The following is a 25,431-nucleotide window of genomic DNA, read 5'->3' as shown; positions in this document are numbered from 1 at the left end:
CAGGAGAGGATTAGATACACGGCTCAGCAGTCAGTATCACAGGAGAGGATTAGATACACGGCTCAGCAGACAGTATCACACAGGATAGGATTAGATACACGGCTCAGCAGTCAGTATCACACAGGAGAGGATTAGATACACGGCTCAGCAGTCAGTAACACACAGGAGAGGATTAGATACACGGCTCAGCAGACAGTATCACAAGTATCACACAGGATAGGATTAGATACACGGCTCAGCAGTCAGTATCACACAGGGGAGGATTAGATACACGGCTCAGCAGTCAGTATCACACAGGAGAGGATTAGATACACAGCTCAGCAGTCAGTATCACAGGAGAGGATTAGATACAGGGCTCATCAGACAGTATCACACAGGATAGGATTAGATACACGGCTCAGCAGTCAGTATCACACAGGAGAGGATTAGATACACGGCTCAGCAGTCAGTATCACACAGGAGAGGATTAGATAAACGGCTCAGCAGTCAGTATCACACACGGGAGGATTAGATACACGGCTCAGCAGACAGTATCACACAGGAGAGGATTAGATACACTGCTCAGCAGTCAGTATCACACAGGAGAGGATTAGATACACGGCTCAGCAGACAGTATCACACAGGGGAGGATTAGATACACAGCTCAGCAGTCAGTATCACAGGAGAGGATTAGATACAGGGCTCAGCAGACAGTATCACACAGGATAGGATTAGATACACGGCTCAGCAGTCAGTATCACACAGCAGAGGATTAGATACACGGCTCAGCAGTCAGTATCACACAGGAGAGGATTAGACACACGGCTCAGCAGACAGTATCACACAGGAGAGGATTAGATACACGGCTCAGCAGTCAGTATCACACAGCAGAGGATTAGATACACGGCTCAGCAGTCAGTATCACACAGGATAGGATTAGATACACGGCTCAGCAGTCAGTATCACACAGGAGAGGATTAGATACACGGCTCAGCAGTCAGTATCACACAGGAGAGGATTAGATACACGGCTCAGCAGTCAGTATCACACAGGAGAGGATTAGATACACGGCTCAGCAGACAGTATCACACAGGGGAGGATTAGATACACGGCTCAGCAGACAGTATCACACAGGAGAGGTTTAGATACACGGCTCAGCAGATAGTATCACACAGGAGAGGATTAGATACACGGCTCAGCAGACAGTATCACACAGGAGAGGATTAGATACACGGCTCAGCAGTCAGTATCACACAGGAGAGGATTAGACACACGGCTCAGCAGTCAGTATCACACAGGAGAGGATTAGACACACGGCTCAGCAGACAGTATCACACAGGAGAGGATTAGATACACGGCTCAGCAGTCAGTATCACACAGGAGAGGATCAGATACACGGCTCAGCAGACAGTATCACACAGGAGGATCAGATACACGGCTCAGCAGACAGTATCACACAGGAGGATTAGATACACGGCTCAGCAGTCAGTATCACACAGGAGAGGATTAGATACACGGCTCAGCAGTCAGTATCACACAGGAGAGGATTAGATACACGGCTCAGCAGTCAGTATCACACAGGAGGGGATTAGATACACGGCTCAGCAGACAGTATCACACAGGAGAGGATTAGATACACGGCTCAGCAGTCAGTATCACACAGGAGAGGATCAGATACACGGCTCAGCAGACAGTATCACACAGGAGGATCAGATACACGGCTCAGCAGACAGTATCACACAGGAGGATTAGATACACGGCTCAGCAGTCAGTATCACACAGGAGAGGATTAGATACACGGCTCAGCAGTCAGTATCACACAGGAGAGGATTAGATACACGGCTCAGCAGTCAGTATCACACAGGAGGGGATTAGATACACGGCTCAGCAGACAGTATCACACAGGAGAGGATTAGATACACGGCTCAGCAGTCAGTATCACACAGGAGAGGATTAGATACACGGCTCAGCAGTCAGTATCACACAGGATAGAATTAGATACAGGGCTCAGCAGTCAGTATCACACAGGAGAGGATTAGATACACGGCTCAGCAGTCAGTATCACACAGGAGAGGATTAGATACACGGCTCAGCAGTCAGTATCACACAGGATAGAATTAGATACACGGCTCAGCAGTCAGTATCACACAGGAGAGGATTAGATACACGGCTCAGCAGTCAGTATCACACAGGAGAGGATTAGATACACGGCTCAGCAGACAGTATCACACAGGAGAGGATTAGATACATGGCTCAGCAGTCAATATCACACAGGATAGGATTAGATACACGGCTCAGCAGTCAGTATCACACAGGAGAGGATTAGATACACGGCTCAGCAGTCAGTATCACACAGGATAGAATTAGATACAGGGCTCAGCAGACAGTATCACACAGGAGAGGATTAGATACACGGCTCAGCAGACAGTATCACACGGGAGAGGATTAGATACACGGCTCAGCAGTCAGTATCACACAGGACAGGATTAGATACACGGCTCAGCAGTCAGTATCACACAGGAGAGGATTAGATACACGGCTCAGCAGACAGTATCACACAGGAGAGGATTAGATACACGGCTCAGCAGTCAGTATCACACAGGAGAGGATTAGATACACGGCTCAGCAGACAGTATCACACAGGAGAGGATTAGATACACGGCTCAGCAGACAGTAACACACAGGAGAGGATTAGATACACGGCTCAGCAGTCAGTATCACACAGGAGAGGATTAGATACATGGCTCAGCAGTCAGTATCACACAGGAGAGGATTAGATACACGGCTCAGCAGTCAGTATCACACAGGAGAGGATTAGATACACGGCTCAGCAGTCAGTATCACACAGGAGAGGATTAGATACACGGCTCAGCAGACAGTATCACACAGGGGAGGATTAGATACACGGCTTAGCAGTCAGTATCACACAGGATAGGATTAGATACACGGCTCAGCAGACAGTATCACACAGGAGAGGATTAGATACACGGCTCAGAAGACAGTATCACACAGGGCAGGATTAGATACATGGCTCAGAAGACAGTATCACACAGGGCAGGATTAGATACACGGCTTAGCAGTCAGTATCACACAGGAGAGGATTAGATACACGGCTCAGCAGACAGTATCACACAGGGGAGGATTAGATACACGGCTTAGCAGTCAGTATCACACAGGATAGGATTAGATACACGGCTCAGCAGTCAGTATCACACAGGAGAGGATTAGATTCACGGCTCAGCAGTCAGTATCACACAGGAGAGGATTAGATACACGGCTCAGCAGTCAGTATCACACAGGAGAGGATTAGATACACGGCTCAGCAGTCAGTATCACAGGAGAGGATTAGATTCACGGCTCAGCAGTCAGTATCACACAGGAGAGGATTAGATACACGGCTCAGCAGTCAGTATCACAGGAGAGGATTAGATTCACGGCTCAGCAGTCAGTATCACACAGGAGAGGATTAGATACATGGCTCAGCAGTCAGTATCACACAGGAGAGGATTAGATACACGGCTTAGCAGTCAGTATCACACAGGAGAGGATTAGATACACGGCTTAGCAGTCAGTATCCCAAAGGAGAGGATTAGATACACGGCTCAGCAGTCAGTATCACACAGGAGAGGATTAGATACACGGCTCAGCAGTCAGTATCACAGGAGAGGATTAGATTCACGGCTCAGCAGTCAGTATCACACAGGAGAGGATTAGATACATGGCTCAGCAGTCAGTATCACACAGGAGAGGATTAGATACACAGCTCAGCAGACAGTATCACACAGGAGAGGATTAGATACACGGCTCAGCAGACAGTATCACACAGGGGAGGATTAGATACACGGCTCAGCAGTCAGTATCACACAGGAGAGGATTAGATACACGGCTCAGCAGTCAGTATCACAGGAGAGGATTAGATTCACGGCTCAGCAGTCAGTATCACACAGGAGAGGATTAGATACATGGCTCAGCAGTCAGTATCACACAGGAGAGGATTAGATACACAGCTCAGCAGACAGTATCACACAGGAGAGGATTAGATACACGGCTCAGCAGACAGTATCACACAGGGGAGGATTAGATACACGGCTCAGCAGACAGTATCACACAGGATAGGATTAGATACACGGCTCAGCAGTCAGTATCACACAGGAGAGGATTAGATACACGGCTCAGCAGTCAGTATCACACAGGAGAGGATTAGATACATGGCTCAGCAGTCAGTATCACACAGGAGAGGATTAGATACACGGCTCAGCAGTCAGTATCACACAGGAGAGGATTAGATACACGGCTCAGCAGTCAGTATCACACAGGAGATTAGATACACGGCTCAGCAGTCAGTATCACACAGGAGAGGATTAGATACATGGCTCAGCAGACAGTATCACACAGGGGAGGATTAGATACATGGCTCAGCAGTCAGTATCACAGGAGAGGATTAGATACAGGGCTCAGCAGTCAGTATCACAGGAGAGGATTAGATACACAGCTCAGCAGTCAGTATCACACAGGAGAGGATTAGATACACAGCTCAGCAGTCAGTATCCCAAAGGAGAGGATTAGATACACGCTCAGCAGTCAGTATCACACAGGAGAGGATTAGATACACGGCTCAGCAGTCAGTATCACACAGGAGAGGATTAGATACACGGCTCAGCAGTCAGTATCACACAGGAGAGGATTAGATACAGCTCAGCAGACAGTATCACACAGGAGAGGATTAGATACACGGCTCAGCAGACAGTATCACACAGGAGAGGATTAGATACACGGCTCAGCAGTCAGTATCACACAGGAGAGGATTAGATACACGGCTCAGCAGTCAGTATCACACAGGAGAGGATTAGATACACGGCTCAGCAGACAGTATCACACAGGGGAGGATTAGATACACAGCTCAGCAGTCAGTATCACACAGGATAGGATTAGATACACGGCTCAGCAGTCAGTATCACACAGGAGAGGATTAGATACACGGCTCAGCAGTCAGTATCACACAGGAGAGGATTAGATACACGGCTCAGCAGTCAGTATCACACAGGATAGGATTAGATACACGGCTCAGCAGTCAGTATCACACAGGAGAGGATTAGATACACGGCTCAGCAGTCAGTATCACACAGGATAGGAATAGATACACAGCTCAGCAGTCAGTATCACACAGGAGAGGATTAGATACACGGCTCAGCAGTCAGTATCACACAGGATAGGATTAGATACACGGCTCAGCAGACAGTATCACACAGGAGAGGTTTAGATACACGGCTCAGCAGATAGTATCACACAGGAGAGGATTAGATACACGGCTCAGCAGACAGTATCACACAGGATAGGATTAGATACACAGCTCAGCAGTCAGTATCACACAGGAGAGGATTAGATACACGGCTCAGCAGTCAGTATCACACAGGATAGGATTAGATACACGGCTCAGCAGTCAGTATCACACAGGAGAGGATTAGATACACGGCTCAGCAGTCAGTATCACACAGGAGAGGATTAGATACACGGCTCAGCAGTCAGTATCACACAGGAGAGGATCAGATACACGGCTCAGCAGACAGTATCACACAGGAGGATTAGATACACGGCTCAGCAGTCAGTATCACACAGGAGAGGATTAGATACACGGCTCAGCAGTCAGTATCACACAGGAGAGGATTAGATACACGGCTCAGCAGTCAGTATCACACAGGAGGGGATTAGATACACGGCTCAGCAGTCAGTATCACGCAGGAGAGGATTAAATACACGGCTCAGCAGTCAGTATCACACAGGAGAGGATTAGATACACGGCTCAGCAGTCAGTATCACACAGGAGAGGATTAGATACACGGCTCAGCAGTCAGTATCACGCAGGAGAGGATTAAATACACGGCTCAGCAGTCAGTATCACACAGGAGAGGATTAGATACACGGCTCAGCAGTCAGTATCACACAGGATAGAATTAGATACACGGCTCAGCAGTCAGTATCACACAGGAGAGGATTAGATACACGGCTCAGCAGTCAGTATCACACAGGAGAGGATTAGATACACGGCTCAGCAGTCAGTATCACACAGGAGAGGATTAGATACACAGCTCAGCAGTCAGTATCACACAGGATAGAATTAGATACACGGCTCAGCAGTCAGTATCACACAGGAGAGGATTAGATACATGGCTCAGCAGACAGTATCACACAGGGGAGGATTAGATACACGGCTCAGCAGACAATATCACACAGGAGAGGATTAGATACACGGCTCAGCAGTCAGTATCACACAGGAGAGGATTAGATACACGGCTCAGCAGACAGTATCACACAGGATAGGATTAGATACACGGCTCAGCAGTCAGTATCACACAGGAGAGGATTAGATACACGGCTCAGCAGTCAGTAACACACAGGAGAGGATTAGATACACGGCTCAGCAGACAGTATCACACAGGAGAGGATTAGATACACGGCTCAGCAGTCAGTATCACAGGAGAGGATTAGATACAGGGCTCATCAGACAGTATCACACAGGATAGGATTAGATACACGGCTCAGCAGTCAGTATCACACAGGATAGGATTAGATACACGGCTCAGCAGTCAGTATCACACAGGAGAGGATTAGATACACGGCTCAGCAGTAAGTATCACACAGGAGAGGATTAGATACACGGCTCAGCAGTCAGTATCACACACGGGAGGATTAGATACACGGCTCAGCAGTCAGTATCACACAGGAGAGGATTAGATACACGGCTCAGCAGACAGTATCACACAGGGGAGGATTAGATACACAGCTCAGCAGTCAGTATCACAGGAGAGGATTAGATACAGGGCTCAGCAGACAGTATCACACAGGATAGGATTAGATACACGGCTCAGCAGTCAGTATCACACAGCAGAGGATTAGATACACGGCTCAGCAGTCAGTATCACACAGGAGAGGATTAGACACACGGCTCAGCAGACAGTATCACACAGGAGAGGATTAGATACACGGCTCAGCAGTCAGTATCACAAGTATCACACAGGAGAGGATTAGATACATGGCTCAGCAGTCAGTATCACACAGGAGAGGATTAGATACACGGCTCAGCAGTCAGTATCACACAGGAGAGGATTAGATACACGGCTCAGCAGTCAGTATCACACAGGAGATTAGATACACGGCTCAGCAGTTAGTATCACAGGAGAGGATTAGATACACGGCTCAGCAGTCAGTATCACAGGAGAGGATTAGATACAGGGCTCAGCAGACAGTATCACTCAGGAGAGGATTAGATACACAGCTCAGCAGTCAGTATCACACAGGAGAGGATTAGATACACGGCTCAGCAGTCAGTATCACACAGGAGAGGATTAGATACACGGCTCAGCAGTCAGTATCACACAGGAGAGGATTAGATACACGGCTCAGCAGTCAGTATCACACAGGAGAGGATTAGATACACGGCTCAGCAGATAGTATCACACAGGAGAGGATTAGATACACGGCTCAGCAGTCAGTATCACACAGGAGAGGATTAGATACACGGCTCAGCAGACAGTATCACACAGGAGAGGTTTAGATACACGGCTCAGCAGATAGTATCACACAGGAGAGGATTAGATACACGGCTCAGCAGACAGTATCACACAGGAGAGGTTTAGATACACGGCTCAGCAGATAGTATCACACAGGAGAGGTTTAGATACACGGCTCAGCAGTCAGTATCACACAGGAGAGGATTAGATACACGGCTCAGCAGTCAGTATCACACAGGAGAGGATTAGATACACGGCTCAGCAGACAGTATCACACAGGAGAGGATTAGATACACGGCTCAGCAGTCAGGATCACACAGCAGAGGATTAGATACACGGCTCAGCAGTCAGTATCACACAGGAGAGGATTAGATACACGGCTCAGCAGTCAGTATCACACAGGAGAGGATCAGATACACGGCTCAGCAGACAGTATCACACAGGAGAGGATTAGATACACGGCTCAGCAGTCAGTATCACACAGGAGATTAGATACACGGCTCAGCAGTCAGTATCACACAGGAGAGGATTAGATACACGGCTCAGCAGACAGTATCACACAGGGGAGGATTAGATACACGGCTCAGCAGTCAGTATCACACAGGAGATTAGATACACGGCTCAGCAGTCAGTATCACACAGGAGAGGATTAGATACACGGCTCAGCAGACAGTATCACACAGGGGAGGATTAGATACACGGCTCAGCAGACAGTATCACACAGGAGAGGTTTAGATACACGGCTCAGCAGATAGTATCACACGGGAGAGGATTAGATACACGGCTCAGCAGACAGTATCACACAGGAGAGGATTAGATACACGGCTCAGCAGTCAGTATCACAGGAGAGGATTAGATACAGGGCTCAGCAGACAGTATCACTCAGGAGAGGATTAGATACACAGCTCAGCAGTCAGTATCACACAGGAGAGGATTAGATACACGGCTCAGCAGTCAGTATCACAGGAGAGGATTAGATACAGGGCTCAGCAGACAGTATCACTCAGGAGAGGATTAGATACACAGCTCAGCAGTCAGTATCACACAGGAGAGGATTAGATACACGGCTCAGCAGTCAGTACCACACAGGAGAGGATTAGATACATGGCTCAGCAGACAGTATCACACAGGGGAGGATTAGATACACGGCTCAGCAGACAGTATCACACAGGAGAGGTTTAGATACACAGCTCAGCAGTCAGTATCACACAGGAGAGGATTAGATACACGGCTCAGCAGATAGTATCACACAGGAGAGGATTAGATACACGGCTCAGCAGACAGTATCACACAGGAGAGGATTAGATACACGGCTCAGCAGTCAGGATCACACAGGAGAGGATTAGATACACAGCTCAGCAGTCAGTATCACACAGGATAGGATTAGATACAGGGCTCAGCAGTCAGTATCACTCAGGAGAGGATTAGATACACAGCTCAGCAGTCAGTATCACACAGGATAGGATTAGATACACGGCTCAGCAGTCAGTATCACACAGGAGAGGATTAGATACAGGGCTCAGCAGACAGTATCACTCAGGAGAGGATTAGATACACAGCTCAGCAGTCAGTATCACACAGGAGAGGATTAGATACACGGCTCAGCAGTCAGTATCACACAGGAGAGGATTAGATACATGGCTCAGCAGACAGTATCACACAGGGGAGGATTAGATACACGGCTCAGCAGACAGTATCACACAGGAGAGGTTTAGATACACGGCTCAGCAGATAGTATCACACAGGAGAGGATTAGATACACGGCTCAGCAGTCAGGATCACACAGGAGAGGATTAGATACACGGCTCAGCAGTCAGTATCACACAGGAGAGGATTAGATACACGGCTCAGCAGTCAGTATCACACAGGAGAGGATCAGATACACGGCTCAGCAGACAGTATCACACAGGATAGGATTAGATACACGGCTCAGCAGACAGTATCACACAGGAGGATTAGATACACGGCTCAGCAGTCAGTATCACACAGGAGAGGATTAGATACACGGATCAGCAGTCAGTATCACACAGGAGAGGATTAGATACACAGCTCAGCAGTCAGTATCACACAGGAGAGGATTAGATACACAGCTCAGCAGACAGTATCACACAGGAGAGGATTAGATACACAGCTCAGCAGTCAGTATCACACAGGAGAGGATTAGATACATGGCTCAGCAGTCAGTATCACACAGGAGGATTAGATACACGGCTCAGCAGTCAGTATCACACAGGAGAGGATTAGATACACGGCTCAGCAGACAGTATCACACAGGAGAGGATTAGATACACGGCTCAGCAGTCAGTATCACACAGGAGAGGATTAGATACACGGCTCAGCAGTCAGTATCACACAGGGGATTAGATACACAGCTCAGCAGTCAGTATCACACAGGAGAGGATTAGATACACGGCTCAGCAGTCAGTATCACACAGGGGATTAGATACACAGCTCAGCAGTCAGTATCACACAGGAGAGGATTAGATACACGGCTCAGCAGTCAGTATCACACAGGAGAGGATTAGATACACGGCTCAGCAGTCAGTATCACACAGGAGGATTAGATACACGGCTCAGCAGTCAGTATCACACAGGAGGATTAGATACACGGCTCAGCAGTCATTATCACACAGGAGACTGCAGAGAAAGGAGGGACAGTGTTATGATCTGGTGGCCTTGGAGCAGCATGAGACGGACTCTGGAGAAGGTGGTCCCTGTACTGACCGCAAACCCTGAACTAGCAGCGCAACTAGAAGTAGCCATGGGATGTACCTAACACTCCCTAGACCCCTCGACACAGCCTAAGAACTAACTACCCCTAAAGACAGAAACGGGAAAACTATCTTGCCTCAGAGAAAATCCTCAAAGGATAGACAGCCCCCCACAAATATTGACTGTGAGCGGAGAGGGAAATAACATACGCAGACATGAAATCAGATTTTAGCATAGGAGACCATACTAGCTAAAAAGGAAGAATAGGACAGAGTATTATGCGGTCAGTATTAAAACACTAGAAAATATCCACCACAGAAAATACAAATCACCACATCTGACTAAAGACATGGGGGGTATATCTGCATCTCCAGAGACACAGCTTGGCTGCAAAAAATCCTTCACAGACAAAGCTGGACAAAACAAAACAAGAAAATGCACAGAACTATAAGGTCCACAGCAGGTGGATAGCAAAAACAAGGCCAGGACTTATCTTTGAAGAAATAAACAGCAGACCAGGAGAGACCAAGAATGGATGTGAATCCTCCAAAAACAATGGGCAACTGGCACTGACAAAGGATAAAGCAGGACTTAAATAGCCCAGCCCAAATTACAAAAAATGGACACACCTGATAAATGCTGCGATCCAACTACCGCAGCACTACCACTCATAACCACCGGAGGGAGCCCAAGAGCAGAATTCACAACAGGACAGACCCCAAAATACTGTAGAGAAAGGTGGAGAGACAGACCCCAAAAGACTGGAGAAAGGTAAAGAGACAGACCCCAAAAGACTGCAGAGAAAGGTGGAGAGACAGACCCCAAAAGACTGCAGAGAAAGGAGGGAGAGTGTCACGTAGCCATTTCTCAGCACGCAACTTGGGGTTGTGCCTGCAAGGGTTAATCTATCTTCCCTCTCAATCCAGCATTCAACCTCTGTCCTATGCTGTAATGGGAGCATAAATCACACACCGACCCAGGCCACACACCCGCTCATACGCGCTGCCACCACTCACCGAATACACGGGCGATGAGTCCCGGAAATATTAATACTAATAATGTCTACCACTCATAAGGATCACACACCTTAGACTATGGATCCTTTAGAGCAGGGGTGTCGAACTGCATTCTTCGAGGGCCGCAAACCACGCGTGTTTTCAAGATTTCCTTAGCTTTGCACAAGGTGCTGTAATCATTATGTGTTTAGGTGATTAAATTATCACCTGTCTAGTACAAGGAAATCTTGAAAACATGACCTGTTTGCAGCCCTTGAGGAATGCAGTTTGACACCCCTGCTTTAGAGCATACAAGGCTCAACTAATTAAAGTTTTATGCTTTAATAGAAAAGGTGCAGTGCTTACAATAAAAAGGTATAAAAAATGGTAACAAAAAAGTGACATACAAATATGCAAAAGTTATAAAAATAAACAGGAGAAAACTTACAGAAATACCTAACTTTGTAGTCTGCTTTCTGCTCCCTGAGGAGGAGGGGGGGGGCGAATATGGACTGGAACACATCAGCTCGGCTGCCCCTCAATCTGTGAACCACTTTGTATGCGTACAAGCCTAATTTATAGAGTTACTCTGGAGGTCAAATTACTAGACCAGCCTCTCAGGTTAATATTATGCTTGCTTGTTTTTGATTGGACCACGGCCGCTCTCCCGATGACTATATTGTTTTCCTCTGAACACTCTTTGCCTAAAGTTTCTCACAGATAGATAGTGTCAGGCTATAAATGACATCTCTCTTCAAAAGAGCTAGAAGGTGTGAAATTATTACCTTTTCTGGTTCCCAGCAAGGCCCCTTGGCGAGATTAGAGACAGCAGACTGCCCTCTCAGGATACCATATGTTGAGACCCCTGAAATCTTAGGACAGATGTTAAATTATTGCTGGTTACACATAACCCTATACATATTTCATTACACACATATATACCTATACATATTTCGCTACACCTCCCTCCTTAAGAACGTGCATGGGGGTAGACTTAAAGGTTAGCTGCCGAGCGCGTATATGGTTCCACCCCACCTTGTCGAGATAGGCCATCAGCATTGCCATGATCAACTCCCTTCTTGTGCTGAATTGTGAAATCATATTGCTGTAATATCAGACTCCATCTAAGCAATTTCCCGTTGTCCCCCAACTACTCTGTTGAGCCTACTCAATGGGTTATGAACTGTGATCACGGTGAAGTTACGCCCATAGATGTATGGTTGCAGCTTCTGCAGAGACCACACAATTGCCAGACATTCCTTCTCAATGGTGGCATTGGGTGCTCCTCACCTTGTTGGTTCACCTGGCTGAGAACCGCACCTAGCCCATAGGTGCTGGCATCTGTCTGCACTACAAACCTGCGAGTGAAATCTGGGGCCTGCAGGACGGGTGAACTAACCAATGCCGACTTTAGGGCAGAAAATGATTCCTCACACTGAGTCCCGGCTCCCACATCTAATAACAGATCAGCCTCCCCCTCTTCAGGCCGGCTACAGACAGGTAAGACACAGGCCTCCCTGGCATGATGAGCCTTCAACATATTTACATGAAACACTTTCTGACGCTTTGCATGCTCATCTAGTGTCACCACATAATTAACATCATTCAGCCGCTTATGTACAGTATATGGTCCCTCCCATGTGGCCTGTAATTTATTCTGTAACATAAGGACCAACACCCAAACCTCCTGCCCTTCCTCGTAGGCCCTCAGTCTGGCATTACGGTCGTACCAGACCTTCTGGTTGGTTTGGGCCTGGGCCACGTTCTTATGGGTCAGGTTGCTCAGTTTTTGCATTCTCTCTCTGAGCCGCAGTACATATTCGACCACTGAGACTCCAGTAGTTCTGGGGTCGTCCTCCCAACAGTCCTTAATCAAATCAAGTGGCCCCCTGACCCTCCTCCCATAAACCAGTTCAAAGGGGGAGAATCCAGTAGACGCCTGGGGTACCTCTCTGTAGGCAAACAGCAGATGGGGAAGGTACTGCTCCCAGTCTCCCCCTTCAGTCTCCACCAACATTTTGAGCATTTGCTTTAATGTTCCATTAAAACGCTCGCAGAGTCCGCTGGTGTGGTGATGATAGGCGATGGCCACAACATGCTGCACTTGTATTCCAAGATGTCCGGCTAAAGGAATTTCATGGGCAATCCTCAATAATTGTTCTCTAAATGGATAAGGGACGATCAGCCGCCGTTCATAGTCCCAAGATTCTGTAGTATCCGTGGGGATAGTCTCTGTATACAGTCTGCCCTGGTCCCAGTATACTCTCTGTCAGAAGCAGCAGTGGGTTCGGTCTGCAAGACATCTGAGCTCCTCCAGACTGGCATCTGTCTGCAGGGCCTCCTGGAAGCTCTGACGGTCAGCCTGCAGGCCCCGGCCTAGTGTGACTGCCAGGCCCTAGTCTGAAGCTGAGTTTTCAGTGTCTGTTATCAGGGACCTTGGTGGGTCTGCCATGTATGGAGGCTCTGGGACCACAGTATGGGCCTCCTGGAAGCTCTGACGGTCAGCCTGCAGGCCCCGGCCTAGTGTGACTGCCAGGCCCTGGTCTGAAGCTGAGTTTTCAGTGTCTGTTATCAGGGACCTTGGTGGGTCTGCCATGTATGGAGGCTCTGGGACCACAGTATGGGCCTCCTGGAAGCTCTGACGGTCAGCCTGCAGGCCCCGGCCTAGTGTGACTGCCAGGCCCTGGTCTGAAGCTGAGTTTTCAGTGTCTGTTATCAGGGACCTTGGTGGGTCTGCCATGTATGGAGGCTCTGGGACCACAGTATGGGCCTCCTGGAAGCTCTGACGGTCAGCCTGCAGGCCCCGGCCTAGTGTGACTGCCAGGCCCTGGTCTGAAGCTGAGTTTTCAGTGTCTGTTATCAGGGACCTTGGTGGGTCTGCCATGTATGGAGGCTCTGGGACCACAGTATGGGCCTCCTGGAAGCTCTGACGGTCAGCCTGCAGGCCCCGGCCTAGTGTGACTGCCAGGCCCTGGTCTGAAGCGGAGTTTCCAGTGTCTGTTATCAGGGACCGTGGTGGGTCTGCCAGGTATGGAGGCTCCGGGACCACAGTATGGGCCTCCTGTTCTGGCAGTTCTATCTGAGACTCATCCTCTAATCTCTGGGCCTGAGTCTGAGCCGCAGCCTGACTCCGGGTCACAGCTGCCACATAATTACAGTCCTGTGCATTGGGACATTTTCCCTCCTCGCACAGGATCTCAGGTGGGTCACTTTCTTCCACCTTCTCTGCATCATTTACTTGCAAGGGAGGAACATAGTGGGACGCCATCCTCCCCAGGTCCGTGCCTAGCAACACATTGGTGGGAATGGCCTCTGATACTCCCACTTCTCTCAGTCCCTTCCCTGCTCCCCAGTCCAGGTACACACGGGCCATGGGCACGGCAGGGCGACCCCTCCAATCCCGGTTATAGACATAGTCTTTCCTGGTATGATATCGGCAGGGGTTATCATGGCTGGACGCACCAGGGTGACCTCTGCCCCAGTGTCTCTGAGACCAATGGTGACTTTATTGCCAACAGTGATAGATTGACAGTTCTCATTTGCCCTCACATCAGAGCCGGCTACAAAGAGGACAGATGGTGGGGGCACAGACGGCTTTGTGGTGGTAGTTGGGCGTTTCTCCCTATCAGGGCAAACAGCGCTAACATGTCCCACTTTGTTCCAGGAGAAGCACCGGCGTGCATCGCCTAGAGAATGTCTATTCCCCGGGGCCCCATAAAAGGTGGGCTTGGACAGCACAGGTGATCGGCCGGCAGAGGGAGAAGGGTCCCCGTTTGGCTTACCCCCCCTCCAGCTGAATCCCGATGGCTTCCGCACCTCAGGCATCCTGTTAGCCACATAGCAGTCCGCAATCCTTGCAGCCTGATCCGCAGTTTGTGGCTCCCGATCACACACAAATTGTCGTACATCCGTCCGTGGGGCACATGTGAAGAAATTGATCCTTGACCATAAGATCCGTTAAGTCCTCAAAACTGTTGACAGAAAGTCCCCTAATCCATTGGTGGAACGTGGTCCTCAAGGTGCCCACAACATCCGCATAGCTGTCAGTTGATCCACATTGTAGGTTCCGGAACTTTCTACGATACACTTCTGGTGTCAGGTTGTATTTCCTGATCAGGGCCTCTTTTATGGCCTCATAGTTCCCATCTAGCTCTGGTGGGAGGCCAGCAAAAAGTTCCAGGGCTTTGCCTCTCAACCCTGGGGTTAGGTACTGTGCCCACTGTTCACGGGGTAGATGGTACTGCCTGCAGGTTTTTTCAAACCCTCGAAGGAAAGTATCTAAGTCCGTATCCTTCTCCATCACAGGGAAGTTTTCCAGACGTGGTCTTCTTGGATTTATGTCCTGGGAGGGGGTTATCTGAGGACTGATACCCCGCTCTATGTGAGCCATTTGAAGCTGGAAAGCTCTCTCCTTACTGCGTTCTGCAGCCTCTCTCTCAGCCCGGCGTTCTGCAGCCTCTCTCTCTCAGCCTGTCGGTCCTGGCGTTCTGTAGCCTCTCTCTCAGCCTGTCGGTGTTGTAGAATCAGCTGCATGTGCAGATTGGGATCACTTGTTCCCAGCCGTTGTAAGTCCATTTGTAAAGTACAGTCCATAGGCTCCACAGCACTGACATTGCCGGCACTACCATCAGGCATCTCCGGTGTAAGAGCTGGCATTGCTGGGTCTCTGTGAGGTGGGCTCTCTCCTTGCCCAGATGTTCCAGCACTTTGCTCTATGTCCTGCTCGACCAGGGCGCGTATCAGCAGCTTCCTGGATCTGTCGGCTGTCTCTATTCCTCTCTGCTCACAGAGGCCGGTCAGAGCTTCCTTGCTCTGCTTCTTGTACTGGGCTGCCATATCGATGAACAGCCTTTGCCAAATTAAAGATAGAAAAGAAAAACGGGGAGGGGAAACTGTTTGCAAGTATGTCTAAAGGTACCTTCACACGATTTCGTTATCGATATCGTTGCAATGTCACGCTTTTTTGTGACGCACCGATCCCGCTAATGATCTCGTTATGTGTGACAGCGACCAACGATCAGGCCCCTGCTGGGAGATCGTTGGTCGTGGGGAATGAGCAGGACCTTTTTTTTGGTCGCTGATCACCCCGCTGTCATCGCTAGATCGGCGTGTGTGACTCCAATCTAGCGATGTGTTCACCTGTAACCAGGGTGAACATCGGGTTACTAAGTGCAGGGCCGCGCTTAGTAACCCGATATTTACCCTGGTTACCATTGTAAAAGTAAAAACCCACTACATACTTACATTCTGATGTCTGTCACGTCCCCCGGCGTCAGCTTCCCTGCACTGTCAGCGCCGGCCGGACGTAAAGCAGAGCACAGCGGTGATGTCACCGCTCTGCTTTACGGCCGGCCGGCGCTGACACAGTGCAGGGAAGCTGACGGCGGGGGACGTGACAGACATCAGAATGTAAGTATGTAGTGTTTTTTTTTTTTACTTTTACAATGGTAACCAGGGTAAATATCGGGTTACTAACCGCGGCCCTGCGCTTAGTAACCCGATGTTTACCCTGGTTACCCGGGGACTTCGGCATCGTTGAAGACGATAACATCGAAAGTGATAACATTGGCCAATATCACCTGGAAACCGCTGGGACTTTACCTCCATGTCTGAATTACGGGTTGTACCCTAATGTTTTATCCAACTGAGTTTCAGCGTTGTTCCATTGTTGTATTGTTTATTTGCTTCAATAAACCTGATTTATACAAAAGTAATAACTTTCATATACCGTATTTTTCGGACTATAAGACGCACCGGACCATAAGACGCACCCCAAATTTGGGGTTAAAACTGCAGAAAAAAAGATTTTTTATAAGATGGGGGTCCGTCTTATTGTCTGAATTTACAGTATCTTACCTGAGGGCTGGCAGTGGCAGAGCAGGGTCACAGGAGGCAAGGTGTCGGCAGAGGTGGGGTGATGCTGGGATGAGGAGGTACTGGGATGAGAAGGTGCTGGGATGAGGAGGTGCTGGGATGAGGAGGTGCTGGGATCAGGAGGTGCTGGGATCAGGAGGTGCTGGGATCAGGAGGTGCAGTGAGAGGTATGGCGTGAGAGGGGTCCCAGGCTTACCGTGCAGGCAATGCAGGCTTACCGTGGCGGCAGAGGTGCGGTGGCAGAGGTGCAGTGGCAGAGGTGTGGCGGCAGAGGAGGCGCAGTAAGTGGGATCCCTTTCCCCGGTATGGTGATGCAGCAGCCCGGTAAGCAGCAGAGCCGGGTGAATCCTGCTGTTATGCGTGTGCAGATGAAGCGCTCTGCTTCCCGGGGCTTCAGGAAAATGGCCGCCACCACCGATAACAACAGGATTCACCCGGCTCTGCTGCATACCGGGCTGCTGCATCACCTCACCGGAGAAAGGGACCCCGCTTACTGCGCTTCCTCTGCCACCACACCTCTGCCGCCGCACCTCTGCCACCACGGTAAGCCTGCATTGCGACTATTAAACGCACCCCCCGTTTTCCCCCCTTTTTTTGGGGGAAAAGTGCGTCTTGTAGTCCGAAAAATACGGTACACAAATTTCAAAACTCCCACCAACTAGCCCCCAATGATATCAAGGAACGGTTATTAAAAAGAGAAAATTTTGGCACAAAAACATTTTCTAGGTACCTAGAATAATATTACACACAGAATTAATCTGAATTAGATCCTGAAGGTTCCCTAGAAAAAAACACATTTGCAAAGCAAAGAGCAAGAATTGCAATACATTTTTGCATGTGTCAGGCAGATTGCACGATGACATTTGAGACATTCATAATTAGAAAGCCTTCTGTTCCCGCTTTCCATGGTGCAGGTGGTGCATGTCCTTCTTTTGGGAGGTGGCACAGGTGTTGGATTTTCAGTATCAATATCTGGGCGGAATCTTTTGAGCCTAACTTGAAGGCCAGAGGGGATACCGATGGTTTTCATACCTCTTCTGCGTAGCTCTCCAAGCATTAGTTCATGGGCCAATTTTTTCAGGGACAATCGTCTACGGAGTGGTTCAAGCTGGTTTTCAAGGTAAATGATTTGTGAATTTATACCACCCAAATTTAGCATAGCGAAAAATATGACCATTGGCCAGCGCTTGGTGTTTCTGCTGACGCTGAAAGTTGAGCACATCTGATCAGCTGTATCAACACCCGCTTTGGCTTCATTATAAAATGTAATAATCTCTGGTTTTTGTTGTGGTTCAGATTTAGGATCGATGGCATCATCATTATGAAGCGTTGAGAGAAGTACATTTTTTTTTCCACGTGGTACATAGGAAACCAAAACCTTTCCATCATGGAATGCAAACATACTGCTGTACTGTTTTCTCCCTGTCACACTAACAAGCTGTGGCGGAAATTCTTTTTTAGTTTTTCTTACAGTTCCGACATACGAAAGCTTCTGCGTTTTTAGATAATCAATAAGATCACAATTTGAAAACCAATTATCAGCAGTTATATTGCGACCTGATCCAAATAAGGGCTCAGACATTCTTTTCACAACATCAGTGGGTTTGTTGCTGACACGGTAAGGACCATCTGGCTGTTTTCCAGCATAAATGTTGTATGTGTAGATCTTACTGGCATCAACAAGGGCATACACTTTTATTCCGTATTTGCTAGGTTTTGATGGTATGTATTGACGAAATGCGCATCTCCCACGAAAACCAGGGAGCATTTCGTCAATTGTGACATTTGCCCCAGGGCGATAGTTTATCTTACAGTTTTCCACAAATTTTTGGAATACATCGCGAATTGGAGCAAGCCGGTCATATGTTTTACGTTCGGTTCGGGTAGTTCTGTGTTGTGAATTCCGTTCTTGGTTGTAAGTAGTATTTTTGTGAGTTCTGCTCTTGGGCTCCTCCTGTGGTCTTTAGTGGTATGACTGCTTTTTGGATTTAGCTTCTCAGCTGTTTCCTTTGATTGTCCTTTGGGCTCGGCTATATTAGTCTGGCCTTAGCCCTCATTCAATGCCAGTTGTCAATTGTCTCTGCCTGGAGTCATTGCTCTTTGGATTGTCCTGACACTCTGACCAAGTTCTGCAAAGCTAAGTCCTTCCATGTCCTTTGCAGTTCACTTATTGTGGACTTGTTGTTTTGTACTGTCATATTTTTTGCTCATTTGTCCAGTTTATCAGTATGGATCTATTTAGCTAAACTGGAAGCTCTGGGCAGCAGAGTTTGCCCTCCACACCTTTAGTTAGGTGTGGAGATTTTTGCATTTCTCTGCGGTGGACTTTTTCTAGTCTTTTCTACTGACCGCACAGAGCTCTTTTCTGTACTTTCCTTTTTAGCTAGAAGTGGCCTCCTGTGCTCAATCTTGTTTCATACTACGTATGTCATTTCCTTCTCCTCTCACAGTCATTACATGTGGGGGGATAATCTATCCTTTGGGGATTTTCTCTGAGGCAAGATAGTTTCCCTGCTTCTATCTTTAGGGGTAGTTAGCTCTTAGGCTGTGACGAGTTGCCTAGGGAGCGTTAGGAGCAATCCACGGCTGCTTCTAGTTGTGTGTTGAGCTTAGGGACTGCGGTCAGTATAGTTACCACCTGCTCAGAGCTAGTCTCATGTCGCTCCATAATTACCAGACCATAACAGTTCTGTCATCAATCCGAAGGCAACGAATTAGAATCTTGAATCTTTTTAGAGACATAACAAGGCTACATTTTTCAATTCCATCACTTTCTATACCTCAAAGTTCCTCCAAACTTTGCCGATTTGCCCTATAAGCTCCTGCAAGGTATAATAATCCAAAAAATGCACGCAGTTCGATGTCATCCGTGGGCTTCAGGATTCTGTCACAGATGAACTTGTGCTTTATATTGTCTATATATTGATTAGTGTATATGACAATAGAGTCCAGAATGTCATCTGTGAAAAAAGTATTCCAGCATTCAGCTGCAGTTTTTGCATTACGTGCTGTTCCCATAACTGCAGGAAGGTGAGTGATAATGTTATGAGGTTCCATACGTTTTTTTATGGGTGGATTCTTGTTCCATTTGGTTTTTTTTTAATCTTTTCCCATATAATTAGATTCTATATCTTCTTCCTCCTCATCACTGTCACCATCTTGCTCTGTTTCAGAATTTAGTTCACAGACTTCCACCTCATCATGAGAATCAATCTCACTTTCTTCAAAATCCTCATTCATTGTGGGGTCTGCATCATCATCATCATCATCATCACACAGCATGTTTCTCACTTTCTCAACATGATGGGGTTTTGAAAGATCATACATTTTCTTCTCCATTTCAGAAGATAATCTGAAGCAAAAGAGAGACTATGCATTAGGGAACAATGTGCCTGAGAAACACACTTTCATTTGTAAGAAAATCTGCCTTATTTATATGAAATATCCACAAACCTTTCTCTATCCATTCATAAAACAAGCTAAATAAACAATAGTAATGACTAAAAACATTACATACCAACTTTATAAAGTGTGATGTGTTCGGGACCAATGAGCCTGAGAAGCCAGCACAGCTATATCTTCCTTCCTGAAGCTCTGCAGACCAACTGTGGTATCAGGTTTCAGACAGCAGCTAGAGCCAGGAGACTATCTAGAGGGAGAGGGTTTCCTGAAAATCTGGTGAGAAGGGAGAAATGGAAGTAGAAGAGATGCGCCTGTCCGATCCATTGTTCCTGACGAAGGGTTAAGGCTATGGATTCTTTAGAACATACAAGGTTCAACTAATTAAAGTGTTATGCTTTAATAGAAAAGGTACAGTGCTTACAATAAAAAGGTATAAAAATATGGTAATAAAAGACATACAAATATGCAAAAGAGTTCTAAAAATAAACAGGAGAAAACTTGCAGAAATAGCTAACTTTGTATTCTGCTTTCTGCTCCCGGAGGGGGGATGAATATGGACTGGAACACATCAGCTCGGCTGCCCCTCAATCTGTGAACAACTTTGTATGCGTACAAGCCTAATTTATAGAGTTACTCTGGAGGTCACATTTCTAGACCAGCCTCTCAGGTTAATATTATAATTGCTTATTTTTGATTGGACCACGGCCGCTCCCTCAATGAATATATTATTTTCCTCTGAACACTATTTGCCTAAAGTTTCTCACCGATAGATAGTGTCAATCTGTAATTGACATCTCTCTTCCAAAAAGCTAGAAGGTGTGAAATGTTTCCCTTTTCTGATTCCCAGCCAGACCCCCTGGCGAGATTGGACACAGTAGACTGCCCTCTCAGGATAACATGCTGTGACCCCTGTGAGACCTGCAGTCTTAGGAAATGTGTTAAATTACTGCTGGTTACACATATAAACCTATACATATTTCACTACAGAGACAGACCCCAAAAGACTGCAGAGAAAGGAGGAGAGACAGACCCCAAAAGACTGCAGAGAAAGGAGGAGAGACAGACCCCAAAAGACTGCAGAGAAAGGTGGATAGACCCCAAAAGAGTGCAGAGAAAGGAGAGACAGACCCCAAAGGACTGCGGAGAAAGGGGGAGACAGACCCCAAAAGACTGCAGAGAAAAGAGGAGAGACAGACCCCAAAAGAGAGCAAAGAAAGGGGGAGACAGACCCCAAAAGATTGCAGAGACAGGAGACAGACCCCAAAAGAGTGCAGAGAAAGGGGGAGACAGACCCCAAAAGACTGCAGAGAAAAGAGAGACAGACCCCAAAAACTGCAGAGAAAGGTGGAGAGATAGACCCCAAAAGACTACAGAGAAAGGAGGACAGACCCCAAAAGACTGCAGAGAATGGAGGAGAGACAAACCCCAAAAGACTGTAGAGAAAGCTGGAGAGACAGACCCCAAAAGACTGCAGAAAAGGTGGAGAGACAGACCCCATATGAGAAGACCCCATCTTCATCAGTTTCTGGGGTGGACAGGAGGGCAAAGCACAGCTTTTGTATTTGGGGGTCTCACTTCTGCAGGAGCACATATTCAGAGGTCTCTTGGTTTCGGGGGTTTTCCTTGTTTCGGGGGGACCTACTGGCTCTTCAGGTCTCAGTACATATGTATTCAAGAGTCTCTCTGTCTAGGGGTTGCTCTCCTACAGGGTCCACACACAGACTCAAGGGCTCCTAAGTTTCAGGGGTCTCCATCTGGGGCCTCCCACCTGCAGGGCCTGCACACTCTCCGGGGGCTCCTCAGTGTTGGGGGTCTCCCGCCTGCAGGGCCCGCACACTCTCGGGGGCTCCTGGTTTCGGGGGTCTCCCGCGTGCAGGGCCCACACACTCTCGGGGGCTCCCGGTTTCGGGAGTCTCCCGCCTGCAGGGCCTGCACACTCTTGGGGGGCTCCCGGTTTTGGGGGTCTCCCGCCTGCAGGGCCCGCAGACTCTCGGGGGGCTCCTCAGTTTCGGGGGTCTCCCACCTGTAGGCCCGCACACTCTCGGGGGGCTCATCAGTTTCGGGGTCTCCTGCCTGCCAGGCCCGCACTCTCCGGGGGCTCCTCAGTTTCGGGGGTCTCCCGCCTGCAGGGCCTGCACACTCAGGGGCTCCCGGGTTCGGGGGTCTCCCGCATGCAGGGCCCGCACACTCTCGGGGGCTCCCGGGTTCGGGGGTCTCTCGCATGCATGGCCCGCACACTCTCGGGGGCTCCCGGGTTCGGGGGTCTCCCGCCTGCAGGGCCCGCACACTCTCGGGGGGCTCCTCAGTTTCGGGGGTCTCCCGCCTGCAGGGCCCCCACACTCTCGGGGGGCTCCTGGTTTTGGGGGTCTCCCACCTGCAGGGCCTGTTGTGAATTCTGTTGTCGAACTCCCTCCTGTGGTCGTGAATGGTACTTCGGCGAGTTCTGTCCATGGACTCCCTCTGGTGGCTGTGAGTGGAGCGGCTGCTTCTGAGGTTCCTTCCACAGGTGACGTGATTTATCCTTTGGTTGGCTGCTCTATTTAACTCCACGCAGATCGTTACTCCATGCCAGCTGTCAATGTTCCTGCATTTGTTCAGTTCGCTCTTGGATCTTTCTGGTGACCTGTCTACTCCAGCAGAAGCTAAGTTCCTGCCAGTTATTATTTGTTCATTGTTGCCTTGTCCAGCTGGATATCATGATTATGCCTTACTAGCTGGAAGCTCTGGGATGCAGAGTGGCATCTCCGCACCGTTAGTCGGTGCGGAGGTCTTTTTGCACACTCTGTGTGGTCTTTTGTAGTTTTTTGTGCTGACCGCAAAGATTCCTTTCCTATCCTCTGTCTGTTTAGTAAGTCTGGCCTCCCTTTGCTGAAACCTGTTTCATTTCTGCGTTTGTGACTTTCATCTTTACTCACAGTCAATATATGTGGGGGGCTGCCTTTTCCTTTGGGGAATTTCTCTGAGGCAAGGTAGGCTTTATTTTCTATCTCTAGGGCTAGCTAGCTCTTAGGCTGTGAAGAGGCGTCTAGGGAGAGTCAGCAACGCTCCACGGCTATTTCTAGTTGTTGTGATAGGATTTGGGATTGCGGTCAGCAGAGCTCCTACATCCCAGAGCTCGTCCTGTGTCAGTTTAACTATCAGGTCGTGCCGGGTGCTCCTAACCGTCAGGTCCATACCAGTACAGCTGGCCCAAAGTATTAATGCATCTCAATAGAGGGATAAGAGAAGTTCTGAGACCATTTTTTTTCCTTTGCACTGTGTTTTGTCTTTCTTTTCCCCTAAACCTTTGGGTGGTTCAGGACACAGGTGTAGATATGGACATTCAAGGTCTGTCCTCTTGTGTGGATCATCTCACTGCAAGGGTACAAAACATTCAAGATTTTGTGGTTCAGAATCCGATGTTAGAGCCTAGAATTCCTATTCCTGATTTATTTTCTGGGGATAGATCTAAGTTCTTGAATTTCAAAAATAATTGTAAACTGTTTCTAGCTTTGAAACCCCGCTCCTCTGGTGACCCTGTTCAACAAGTAAAAATCATTATTTAGTTGCGTGGTGACCCTCAAGACTGGGCATTTTCCCTTGCGCCAGGAGATCCTGCATTGCATGATGTTGATGTGTCCACCTCTAGTGTCTCCCCTTTTCCTCATAGTTTGTAAGCTTGCGAGCAGGGCCCTCATTCCTCCTGGTATCTGTTTTGAACTGTATTTCTGTTATGCTGTAATGTCTATTGTCTGTACAAGTCCCCTCTATAATTTGTAAAGCGCTGCAGAATATGTTGGCGCTATATAAATAAAAATTATCATTATTATTATATTATGCGTTTTTTCTGGCGCTTGGATTGCTTTATGATGAACCAAATTCAGTGGATCAGGCAGAGAAAATCTTGCTGGCTCTGTGTCAGGGTCAGGATGAAGCGAAGGTGTACTGTCAGAAGTTTAGAAAGTGGTCTGTGCTTACTCAGTGGAATGAGTGTGCCCTGGCGGCAATTTTCAGAAAGGGTCTTTCTGAAGCCCTTAAGGATGTCATGGTGGGATTTCCCACGCCTGCTGGTCTGAATGAGTCTATGTCCTTGGCCATTCAGATCGATCGGCGCTTGCGTGAGCGCAAAGCTGTGCACCATTTGGCGGTATTCTCTGAGCATAGGCCTGAGCCTATGCAGTGTGATAGGACTTTGACCAGAGCTGAACGGCAAGAACACAGACGTCGGAATGGGCTGTGTTTTTACTGTGGTGAATCCACTCATGTTATCTCCGATTTGTCCTAAGCGCACTAAGCGGTTCGCTAGGCCTGCCACCATTGGTACTGTACAGTCTAAATTTCTTTTGTCCGTTACTCTGATTTGCTCTCTGTCGTCCTATTCTGTTATGGCATTTGTGGATTCAGGCGCTGCCCTGAATTTGATGGACTTGGAGTATGCTAGGCGCTGTGGTTTTTTCTTGGAGCCCTTGCAGTATCCTATTCCATTGAGAGGAATTGATGCTACGCCTTTGGCCAAGAATAAGCCTCAGTACTGGACTCAATTGACCATGTGCATGGCTCCTGCACATCAGGAGGATATTCGCTTTTTGGTGTTGCATAATCTGCATGATGTGGTCATTTTGGGGTTGCCATGGCTACAGGTCCATAATCCAGTATTGGATTGGAAATCTATGTCTGTGTCCGGCTGGGGTTGTCAGGGGGTACATGGTGATGTTCCATTGCTGTCAATTTCGCCTTCCACTCCTTCTGAGGTCCCTGAGTTTTTATCAGATTACCGGGATGTATTTGAAGAGCCCAAAGCCAGTGCCCAACCTCCTCATAGGGATTGCGATTGTGCAATTAATTTGATTCCTGGTAGTAAGTTTCCTAAGGGCCGATTGTTCAATTTATCTGTGCCAGGACACGCCGCTATGCGGAGTTATGTAAAGGAATCCTTGGAGAAGGGTCATATTCGCCCGTCGTCATCACCATTGGGAGCAGGG

Source organism: Ranitomeya imitator, chromosome 10 (genome assembly GCF_032444005.1).
Source record: "Ranitomeya imitator isolate aRanImi1 chromosome 10, aRanImi1.pri, whole genome shotgun sequence".
Classification (NCBI taxonomy): Eukaryota; Metazoa; Chordata; class Amphibia; order Anura; family Dendrobatidae; genus Ranitomeya; species Ranitomeya imitator.
Note: the sequence above shows the minus strand (reverse complement) of the source record.